Source organism: Schistocerca cancellata, chromosome 4, assembly GCF_023864275.1.
Source record: "Schistocerca cancellata isolate TAMUIC-IGC-003103 chromosome 4, iqSchCanc2.1, whole genome shotgun sequence".
Taxonomy (NCBI): Eukaryota; Metazoa; Arthropoda; class Insecta; order Orthoptera; family Acrididae; genus Schistocerca; species Schistocerca cancellata.
The window spans coordinates 296,117,486-296,128,712 of NC_064629.1; the positions used below are offsets into that span (position 1 = coordinate 296,117,486).

Here is an 11,227-nt window from a genome sequence, read left to right on the forward strand (position 1 = left end):
GCCCAATAGGATCCCAGATGTATTTGACCAGGTGCAGATCAGGGGCTTTTGGTGGCCAAGACGTCAACGTGAGTTCACTATCATGCTTCTCAAACCACTGTAACTTGACACTGTCGTTGTTACATGGACAGTTAACCTGCTGCAGCGAAACATCATTATCGGAGGAGACATGAAGCATGAAGGGATGCCGGCAGTCCTTAATAATGTTCAGGTAGTCCACTGTTGTCATGGTGCCTTCAATTGCTACCGCAGGTCCCATGGAACCCAGGTAAATAGTATCGTACATCCGCCACCAACTTGTGTCCATGCTACATTGCACTTTTTGAGTTGTCATTTGGCTGGATGATGGCATATCCGGTATCAACAATCGACATGTAACAAGAAACGACGATTATCCGACCAGGTGACACTTTTACACTGATACACATTGTAATATCAGTGATCCTGAGCTCACTGCAATTGCAGCTAACTACGCCGCTGGGTCAACATTGGTACATGTGAGGGTTGTCTGCTATGCAGCCTCATCTTCAGTACTGTGCGTTGAACATTGTCTTCAGAAATACTTGTGCCTGCACTAGCAATGTACTCAATTGTCAGAGATGTCACATATCATCTCCTATACTACTTTGTAAAATGAAAACGTCTCTGATCTCCACGTGTTGTAAAGAGATGTAGACAACCAGCACCTTGTCTCCTATTCGTAGTTTCATTATCCGTCAACCTGATTCCATAGATGCTCCCAGCAGTAGCGGCAAGCAGCAGACTAGTTCGCCATCCCCAAGATGCTCATTCCCAGATGCCCGATATAACACTCTGTCCCTTGTCAAAGTGGTTTATGTCATTGGGCGACCTTTAGTGTCGGTAGACGGATTCCTCAATCGTCTCTGCTCAGGTTATACACTTCCATTATTACATCATGTACCTTTGACATCATCAGGCAGCATTTAGTCTAGCGGTGGACAGTGGTCATAATGTTTTGGCTAATCAGTATACATTTTACTTAAGACTATATGCGAGTATTTAATGTTAATTCCACTGATGCTTTCCGCTGCGTTGTCAGTGACTGAAGACACGAGTATTCAAAAGTTTGAGGCTCCTATCCATCCATCTTAATCAGCGGCCTAGAAGGATATATTTGTTACGTACCGAATATAATGTCAATGGGCAGTGGATGATACTTGAATAGCGTGAAAAAGTGACACTATCGTAACCAATGAGGTTAATCCGAGGTGCGATTATTACTAGGTGAAGACTTTTAACAATACCCCGCCTAGTGGACGTGAAATACCGTCCGCTACGGCAATTTTTTAGACCGGGAGACTCAAACGTTTATAACGGGTGGCAGGGACAAAGAATCCAGTGAAATTTTTTTAAGTGCGTTGACTAAAATCTACCTTGAGCAGTTAGACAGATAACCGACTCTTGGCGATAACATATTAGACCTTCTGGTGACAAACGGACCCGAACTATTTGAAACAGATTACGCAGAACAGGGAATCAGCGATCATAAAGCGGTTACAGCATCGGTGATTTCAGCCTTAAACAGAAATATTAAAAAAGGTAGGAAGATTTTTCTGTTTAGTAAAAGTGACAAAAGGCAGATTTCAGAGTACTTGACGGCTCAACACAAGAGTTTTATCTCAAGTACAGATAGTGTTGAGGATTTGTGGACAAAGTTCAAAACCGTCGTACAATATGCGTTAGACGAGTACGTGCCAAGCAAGCTCGTAAGAGATGGAAAAGAGCCACCGTGGTACAACAACAGAGTTAGAAAACTGCTACGGAAGCAAAGGAAACTTCACAGCGAACATAAACATAGCCAGAACCTTGGAGACAAACAAACATTACACGAAGCGAAATGTAGTGTGAGGAGGGCTACGCGAGAGGCAATCAACGAATTCGAAAGTACAGTTCTATGTACTGACTTGGCAGAAAATCCTAAGAAATTTTTGTCTTATGTCAAAGCGGTGACAAAATGTCCAGACACTCTGTGACCAAAATGGTACAGAAACAAAGGATGACAAACTAAAGGCCGAAATACTAAATGTCTTTCTCCAAAGCTGTTTCACAGAGGAAGACTGCGCTGTAGTCCCTTCTCTAGATTGTCGCACAGATGACAAAATGGTAAATATCGAAATAGATGACAGAGAGATAGAAAAACAATTAAAATCGCTCAAAAGAAGAAAGGCAGCTGGACCTGATGGGATACAAGTTCGATTTTACACAGAGTACGCGAAGGAACTTGTCCCCTTCTTGCAGCGGGAACCTTAGGTCTCTAAGAGAGCGAAGCGTTCCAGAAGATTGGAAAAGGGCACAGGTCATCCCCGTTTTCAAGAAGGGACGTCGAACGGAGGTGCAGAACTATAGACCTATATCTCTAACGTCGATCAGTTGTAGAATTTTGGAACACGTATTATGTGTCTAGTATAATGACTTTTCTGGAGACTAGAAATCTACTCTGTAGGAATCAGCATGGGTTTCGAAAAAGACGATAGTGTGAAACCCAGCTCGCGCTATTCGTCCACGAGACTCAGAGGGCCATAGACACGGGTTCCCAGGTAGATGCCGTGTTTCTTGACTTCCGCAAGGTGTTTCATACAGTTCCCGACAGTCGTTTAATGAACAAATTAAGAGGGTATGGACTATCAGACCAATTGTGTGACTGGATTGAAGAGTTCCTAGATAACAGAACGCAGCATGTCATTCTCAATGGAGAGAAGTCTTCCGGAGTAAGAGTGATTTCAGTTGTGCCGCAGGGGAGTGTCGTAGGATTGCTATTCACAATATGTATAAATGACCTTGTGGATAACATCGGAAATTCACTGAGGCTTTTTGCGGACGATGCTGTAGTATATCGAGAGGTTGTAACAATGGAAAATTGTGCTGAAATGCAGGAGGATCTGCAACGGATTGACGCATGGTGCAGGAAGTGGCAATTAAATCTCAATGTAGATAAGTGTAATGTGCTGCCAATACATAGAAAGAAAGATCCTTTATCATTTAGCTACAATATAGCAGGTCAGCAACTGGAAGCAGTTAATTCCATAAATTATCTGGTAGTAGGCATTAGGAGTGATTTAAAGTGGAATGACCATATAAAATTAATCGTCGGTAAAGCAGTTGCCAGATTGATATTCATTGGAAGAATCCTGAGAAAATGCATTCCGAAAACAAAGAAAGCAGGTTACAGTACACTTGTTCGCCCACTGCTTGAATACTGCTCACCGGTGTGGGATCCGTACCAGATACGGTTGATAAAAGAGAGAGAGAAGATCCAACGGAGAGCAGCGCGCTTCGTTACAGGATCATTTAGTAATAGCGAAAGCGTTACGGATAAACTCCAGTGGAAGATTCTGTAAGAGATAGTCTATCCTGCACGCAGCTCTTCTTCTCTGTGTAACTGTTTCAAGCTACACCCATTTAACGCTGTTTAATGTTGTCAGGTTTTGGTGTCTCCCACAATGTGTACCCCCGCACCCTTATCCATTTCCAAATTAACTATTCCTATATGTCTCAGGATGGATCCTAAGGACATAATATTAAATAGTATATTTATTCTCCTGTTGTTGTTGTTGTTGTTGGGTCTTCAGTCCTGAGACTGGTTTGATGCAGCTCTCCATGCTAATCTATCCTGTGCAAGCTCCTTCATCTCCCAGTACCTACTGCACCTACATCCTTCTGAATCTGCTTAGTGTATTCATCTCTTGGTCTCCCTCTACGATTTTTACCCTCCACGCTGCCCTCCAATGCTAAATTTGTGATCCCTTGATGCCTCAAGACATGTCCTACCAACCGATCCCTTTTTCTAGTTAAGTTGTGCCACAAACTTCTCTTCTCCCCAATCCTATTCAATACCTCCTCATTAGTTACGTGATGTACCCACCTAATCTTCAACATTCTTCTGTAGCACCACATTTCGAAAGCTTCTATTCTCTTCTTGTCCAAACTATTTATTGTCCATGTTTCATTTCCATACGTGGCTACACTCCATACAAATACTTTCAGAAACGACTTCCTGACACTTAAATCTATACTAGATGTTAACAAATTTCTCTTCTTCAGAAACGCTCTCCTTGCCATTGCCAGGCTACATTTTATATCCTCTCTACTTCGACCATCATCAGTTATTTTGCTCCCAAAATATCAAAACTCCTTCACTACTTTAAGTGTCTCATTTCCTAATCTAATTCCCTCAGCATCGCCAGACTTAATTCGACTACATTCCATTATCCTTGTTTTGCTTTTGTTGATGTTCATCTTATATCCTCCTTTGAAGACACTGTCCATTCCATTCAACTGCTCTTCCAAGTCCTTTGCTGTCTCTGACAGAATTACAATGTCATCTGCGAACCTCAAAGTTTTTATTTCTTCTCCCTGGATTTTAATACCTACTCCAAATTTTTCTTTTGTTTCCTTTACTGCTTGCTCATTATACAGATTGAATAACATCGGGGAGAGGCTACAAACCTGTCTCAATCCCTTCCCAACCACTGCTTCCCTTTCATGCCCCTCGACTCTTATAACTGCCATCTGGTTTCTGTACAAATTGTAAATAGCCTTTCGCTCCCTGTGTTTTACCCCTGCCACCTTTAGAATTTGAAAGGGAATATTCCAGTCAACATTGTCAAAAGCTTTCTCTAAGTCTACAAATGCTAGAAATGTAGGTTTGCCTTTCCTTAATCTTTCTTCTAAGGTCAGTATTGCCTCACGTGTTCCAACATTCCTATGGAATCCAAACTGATCTTCCCCGAGGTCGGCTTCTACCAGTTTTTCCATTCGTCTGTAAATAATTCGTTTTAGTATTTTGCAGCTGTGACTTATTAAACTGATAGTTCGGTAATTTTCACATCTGTCAACACCTGCTTTCTTTGGGATTGGAATTATTATATTCTTCTTGAAGTCTGAGGGTATTTCGCCTCTCTCGTACATCTTGCTCACCAGATGGTAGAGTTTTGTCAGGATTGGCTCTCCCAAGGCCGTCAGTAGTTCTAATGGAATGTTGTCTACTCCCGGGGCCTTGTTTCGACCCAAGTCTTTCAGTGCTCTGTCAAACTCTTCACGCAGTATCGTATCTCCCATTTCATCTTCATCTACATCCTCTTCCATTTCCATAATATTGTCCTTGTATAGACCCTCTATATACTTCTTCCACCTTTCTGCTTTCCCCTCTTTGCTTAGAACTGGGTTTCCATCTGAGCTCTTGATATTCATACAAGTGGCTCTCTATTCTCCAAAGGTCTCTTTAATTTTCCTGTAGGCTGTATCTATCTTACCCCTAGTGAGATAAGCCTCCACATCCTTACGTTTGTCCTCTAGCCATGTCTGCTTAGCCATTTTCCACTTTCTGTCGATCTCATTTTTGAGACGTTTGTATTCCTTTTTGCCTGCTTCATTTACTGCATTTTTATATTTTCTCCTTTCATCAATTAAATTCAATATTTCTTCTGTTACCCAAGGATTTCTACTAGTCTTCGTCTTTTTACCTACTTGATCTTCTGCTGCCTTCACTACTTCATCCCTCAGAGCTACCCATTCGTCTTCTACTGTATTTCTTTTCCCTATTCCTGTCAATTGTTTCCTTATGCTCTCCCTGAAACTCTGTACAACCTCTGGTTTAGTCAGTTTATCCAGGTCCCATCTCCTTAAATTCCCACCTTTTTGCAATTTCTTCAGTTTTAATCTACAGTTCATAACCAATAGATTGTGGTCAGAGTCCACATCTGCCCCTGGAAATGTCCTACAGTTTAAAACCTGGTTCCTAAATCTCTGTCTTACCATTATATAATCTATCTGATACCTTTTAGTATCTCCAGGGTTCTTCCATGTATACAACCTTTTTTTATGATTATTGAACCAAGTGTTAGCTACGATTAAGTTCTCCTATAAACATGTTTATATGTAATAGGTGTCATCATATAAATTTTATATTCTGGGTGGTTATAATTAAACTTTCCCTATTTAACGCTTTATAACACGGAAACTAATTACTGTGTGAGTACCAAACGTGGTAGCATTAATGCCCAGAGTATGGGGTGCATGAGTTCCATCCATCACAGCGCCACCATTGAGCTCCAACCAGGTTCCGTGATCAGTCATCCTGATTCATAGTCTCACAGGTGTGACCAGTCTCAGTGAGCTTGTTGACGTGTCAACATGAGTTTGAACAAAACGAGCAGGATATCATTGGTGAAGCTCTGTATCAAAACAACAGTATTGCTGCAGCTGCACTTCGAGAACATCACAGTCTGAAAGGATTAAGGAAGGGTCCTCCTTCTCCACCTGGTGTGTGGAGCATGATGAAGAAGTTGGAATCAACTGGAGAACCAGGTGTCGCTCTGGGAACAGGTCGACGACCGGTTGCACCACAGGTTGTTGATGAAATCGCAGGTGCTATTTCAGACAATGCTGCATGCAATTTCCAATCGTCAGGCACTTCACGTGCTGTGACACGACAGTCGAACATTCAACAGTATGCTGTAGAGAAGGTGCTTCGAAACATCCTCAAATAGTATCAGTACAAGATCCATATCGTACAGCAGCTTGCACCACAGGACACACAACGACGTGTTAGCTTCACTCTCCACTTTCTCACAAGGATTGACGTTGACGAGGACTGGCCCACGACCATTGTGTGGACAGATGAAGCTCAGTTTTCTCTGACAGGTAAGGTGAACACACACCGAATTGCCGAGTTTGGGGATCTTCACCTCCAGTCACTGTGCATGAAGTTCCTCTGTATGGTGAACGTGTCACTGTATGGTGTGGCTTCAGAGCTACGTTCATCATTGGCCCATTATTTTTTGAACAGGTTGGCGCTCAGTGGACAGAGACATGTAGTGTGACTTCCCGGCGTTACTGCATTATGCTTCGCGAGCATTTCATCCCCGCCCTGCAGGAGAGAGACGCATTATCAGCCGATCATTTCCAAATGCTTGACCGGCACGATCACCTGATCTCAGTCCCTGTGATTTCTGGTTGTGAGAACATGTGCTGATCTGAAGCGCAGCATATCGAGAGAGATAGCCAGCATACCTTTAGACATGCTTCGTTCTGCTGTGCAGAATGCAATCCTGTGCTTTCAGACTCTTCTGGATACTCATGGGTGCCATATTGAGCCCCATTTGTAGCAGTTATGATACTGGTATGTAATGGTATGATGTACCATAGCAGCATGTTAAAAGTGTTTCAGCTCAGATGATTCTGCGTTATTTCTCTTGCCCATGTCCTTGACATCAATGCTATCAAGTTTGGTACTCGAATGGTAATTAGTTTCCGTGTAAAAACGTGTTAAATAGGGAAATTTTAATTACAACCATCCAGTACATTTATAGTTGCAACATTACACTGTCCTAATATGGCTCCTAGCTTAATGAGGATATAATAACATAACAAGTAGAAACTTACCTCAGTCACTATTGTGGTAATGTAATACATTATGCTGCAATGAACCAACATACCACAAGAATAGTTTTATAAAATATCATAATTCATAATTATTATCTTTCATTGCTAGTTACGCCATGAGGTAGACGTGCTTGGTTGTGTTGCACAATTTACTATGTGTTAGTGAGATATACTGACACTACAGCCTTCGTCTTTGGGATACTAGTGTGCAGGATGTCACGACACAAGCAAAGTGCAGAATCCGTACATTTTGCATGATTATTTACTTTTTCGTATTTATATTTTTCATGTCTACATATTTATTTCCCAGCATATTCATTTTCCCCCAAAGAGAGACCAGTTTGTTGGTATCATCACTGTAGAATGGCTGACATGATTGACAGAGCCGTAACTTCACCCCTGCTTGTACCACTTCATCGCTATGAAATTCAAGTCCTCAAAGGTGTTCTTTAAGTTTCAGAACAATACGAAAATCGAATGGGGCCAAGCGCGGACTGTATGGAGGACGATCGATGACAGTAAACCCAAAGCGTCGGATAGTTGCAGATGTTTCAGTGCTCGTGCGTGATCCGGCATAGTCATTCTGGAGGAGAGGATGCTTCATGTGTGGACGAATCTCCGAATTCGTGCATTCAGTTTTCTGAGAGTCTCATCGTACCTTGCAGATTTTATGGTGTGGCCTTTGCCATAAATTCCAAATGAACCACAGCTTGAACGTCCCAGAAAAATGTGAGTACGACTTTACCTGCTGATGGCATAAACTTTTTTGGCAATGGTGATAATTTGTGGCGGAACCCCTCTGATATCCTCTTGATTTTTGGGTCAAAATGGCGAACACAGCTTTCATCGCCTGATTTCCAGTCTCCTCTGTTTCATGTCAGGGTTGAGCATTTGAGTCATCCATAATACACACAGTTTTCGGTACCGCAGTTCTGTAACGGTGGCTTGTAAACGCTGTCGTGATATGATGAACAACTCAATGTTGTACATTACTGATGATCATACAGTCATCACTTTTCATTCTTCTGTCGACTTCAGTTGGAGGAACATACTCTTCTCGGGTTTGCTGTCGGATCGTATTGTCCAAATCCTGCAGTATTTAGTAGATACAACTATTCGATATTTTCAGGAGGTGGTAGATGCTATTGTCACTGCGACGAGGGTCGTTCCGAAAGTAGTGCCCACTATTTTTATTCATGGAATGTACATGAGATATATAAACCGCAACAGAACAGCTCTGTACAGCAATATTTCAGCTACAGATTGTCATTTTTCCACATATGCACTTTTGTCAAGGATGAAGAAGAGCCTGCATGCCGCGCTTGTAAAAATCTGAACCAGTTGCGGTTAACCACGTCCTTGCAGCTCTGACAACAGCATCCGAGTTTTGAAAATGTTCGCCACATAGCCCATCTTTCGGAGGCCCAAAGAGGTGCAAGTCTGAAGTCACTAAATAGAAACTGTACAGTGGATGTGGTAAGACAGACTAGCCGAATTTTGCAGTGAGTTGTATGGTCGCAAAACTGGTGTGGGACCTGGCGTTATCATGTTGCAGGTGACAGTTGGCCTTCTTCTCTGGCTTTACCCTGGAAATTCGGGCTTTCAGCTTAGTCAGTGTCGTATTGTAGCATGATGAATTGACAGTTTTTCCAGCCTCCAGGCCATCAAAAAGAATCATACCCTGGCTATCCCAGAAGACTGTCTACATCACTTTGTTTGCAGAAGTGTGTGTCGTGAATTTCTTCTTTGATGGAGAATTCGCATGTCGCCATTCCATGATCTATTTTTTGGATTCCGGTTCGTAGTGGTGACACCACATTTCATTTCCGGTGATGATGCTATTCAGAAAATTGTCCCCTTCAGCTTCATGTTGGTCCAGAAATTTCCATTTGATGAGTTTCTTGTTCTTCTGTAAGCATCCACGGACCAATCTCTCACAGACTTTGCGACAACCAAGATGTTCCAACATTGTTCGCAAGGCATTACAGCTGAAACTCAGCTTTGCACACAATTTTCTGGTCGTTATCCGCCGATCAGCACGGATGTTGATGAAGACGCTCTTCATTGCGAGGGATGACAGCTATGCAGGGTCGACTGGACCGTGGTTGTCATGCACACCCTTTTCACCACCTTCAAAACAGCATACTTAAGGCGTCTATGCCGGCAAGCAACACAACTGCATAAAGGAAGTGGGTGAAGTGGGCGATTTTGCGAAAAAGTTTTACGGCACATAATATTCAGCATTTATGCTAAAGGCCAATATATGACAGCAGAGAAATTAGTTTCACGCATGAAGGAAGGCGAAAATTTTAACGGAACAAATGGATTATGTTGACGAGACTGAGAGACGTGGGGTTCGCATATCAGAAAACGAACGATGAGAGGAAATTACTAATGGAACGTAGAAACATTGTAGCTGCAACGACTGTATTTTTGAGAACAGTGCAGGAGATCAGACAAGTTAACTAGTCTCGAGTTTACTATTTGGGTGAAACTTCCGTTAATCAAAACCATGCGAGTGAATTGTGCTGGAAGATGAACTATGGATTAAAAGCTCCAGTTGGTAAAGGTAACACTATTATAATGCTTTATGTCAGATTAGCAGAAATTGGATTTATTCCCCAGAGTAAGCTCATTTCTGAGGCGTCAGAGACAAAGAATACTAAAGATTACCATTCTGAAAGGACGTAAAGTGTCTTCAAACGGTGGTTTAAAGAACGATGGTTGCCATATATTCCTGTATGATCGGTTATTGTCACTGCAGCTGCATTACAAATTATTAATGGCTGAAGCATTCGTCTTTGCTCTTGTAATAAAGGCAGTTCACTTCATAAAGCATATTTCATTCAATTCAATACATATATTTTAACGCTGTAGCAGGTTGCTCAATGGAAGAAAAGTAACTTTCAGTAACCCATTAAATGATTTATTTCTGATACCTTTAAGGTCACACATTTTTAAAGCCTGAAAATGTTTAAAATATACTCGATCACTGTGGGTGCCTAATGTACCAGTAAGCAAAGCAAAAATTCATTTGATTTTAAAACATATCGTTATGTTCAAAAGACGTAACGTTAAACATTGACAGTACTTAATGGCAGTAGCTACACCATTACTAATGACAAAATAGTGTCTGTGTGCGTGCGTGTGCTTTTGTGTGTGTGTGTGTGTGTGTTACTAAGAATTCAGTTCATTGTGGAACGACGTGTATGCTAGCCCAGCGTCAGCTGTCACGGTGCCTGAACTGAGGAAAGAATATTGGCAGTGTCGCAACGGATCAGGATCTTCAGTCTCTGTGCAGAACGCACGGCGCACCAGCCTTAACAGCTGCTTTGCTCTCTACTGTCTCATGGCTGCAAAGATAGGAGACTGGTGTGATGGAGCAGGTGAAACTACTAGCGTCCACGACTAGCTTGGGCTTATCCGATCCACATGAAAATACGTATCAGTCGAGAAGTATGGGCAGTGAATCAGGGACGAGACAAGATGATAGTGAAGGAGGTAGCGAGAGACTTTTATCTATCTGCTGCGCCTAAGAAAGATATCATGGGCAAATGCAAATTGTTTTTGAAGTTTTCTCCAGCCGGCGCCAAGCGCAGTTAAGCCAGGACAGCGCACTGTGTACTAGTTAGAATGGCAAACAGGCAGAAAGCCGATACTGGAAATAATATGCCAAACCCCTGAAGATACTGCGACACCTCACTCGAGCGAGGAGTATGAATCGTTAATTCAGCAACACGACCTCAGTGAGTAGGGATCGTAACGTCATTCTGACATCACACAACCACGCTGCAAGAACGAGTAGATGTTCCATAAGAACATC

General features: G+C 42.2%; 1 non-coding gene across 1 annotated transcript; it reads left to right on the forward strand.

The window, feature by feature from the left end:
* The first annotated feature begins 1,184 nt into the window (after positions 1-1,184).
* Positions 1,185-1,324, forward strand: LOC126186550 (U4 spliceosomal RNA). Its single transcript, XR_007537622.1, has one exon. It is a non-coding gene; the product is annotated as a U4 spliceosomal RNA (small nuclear RNA).
* The last annotated feature ends 9,903 nt before the right edge of the window (positions 1,325-11,227 follow it).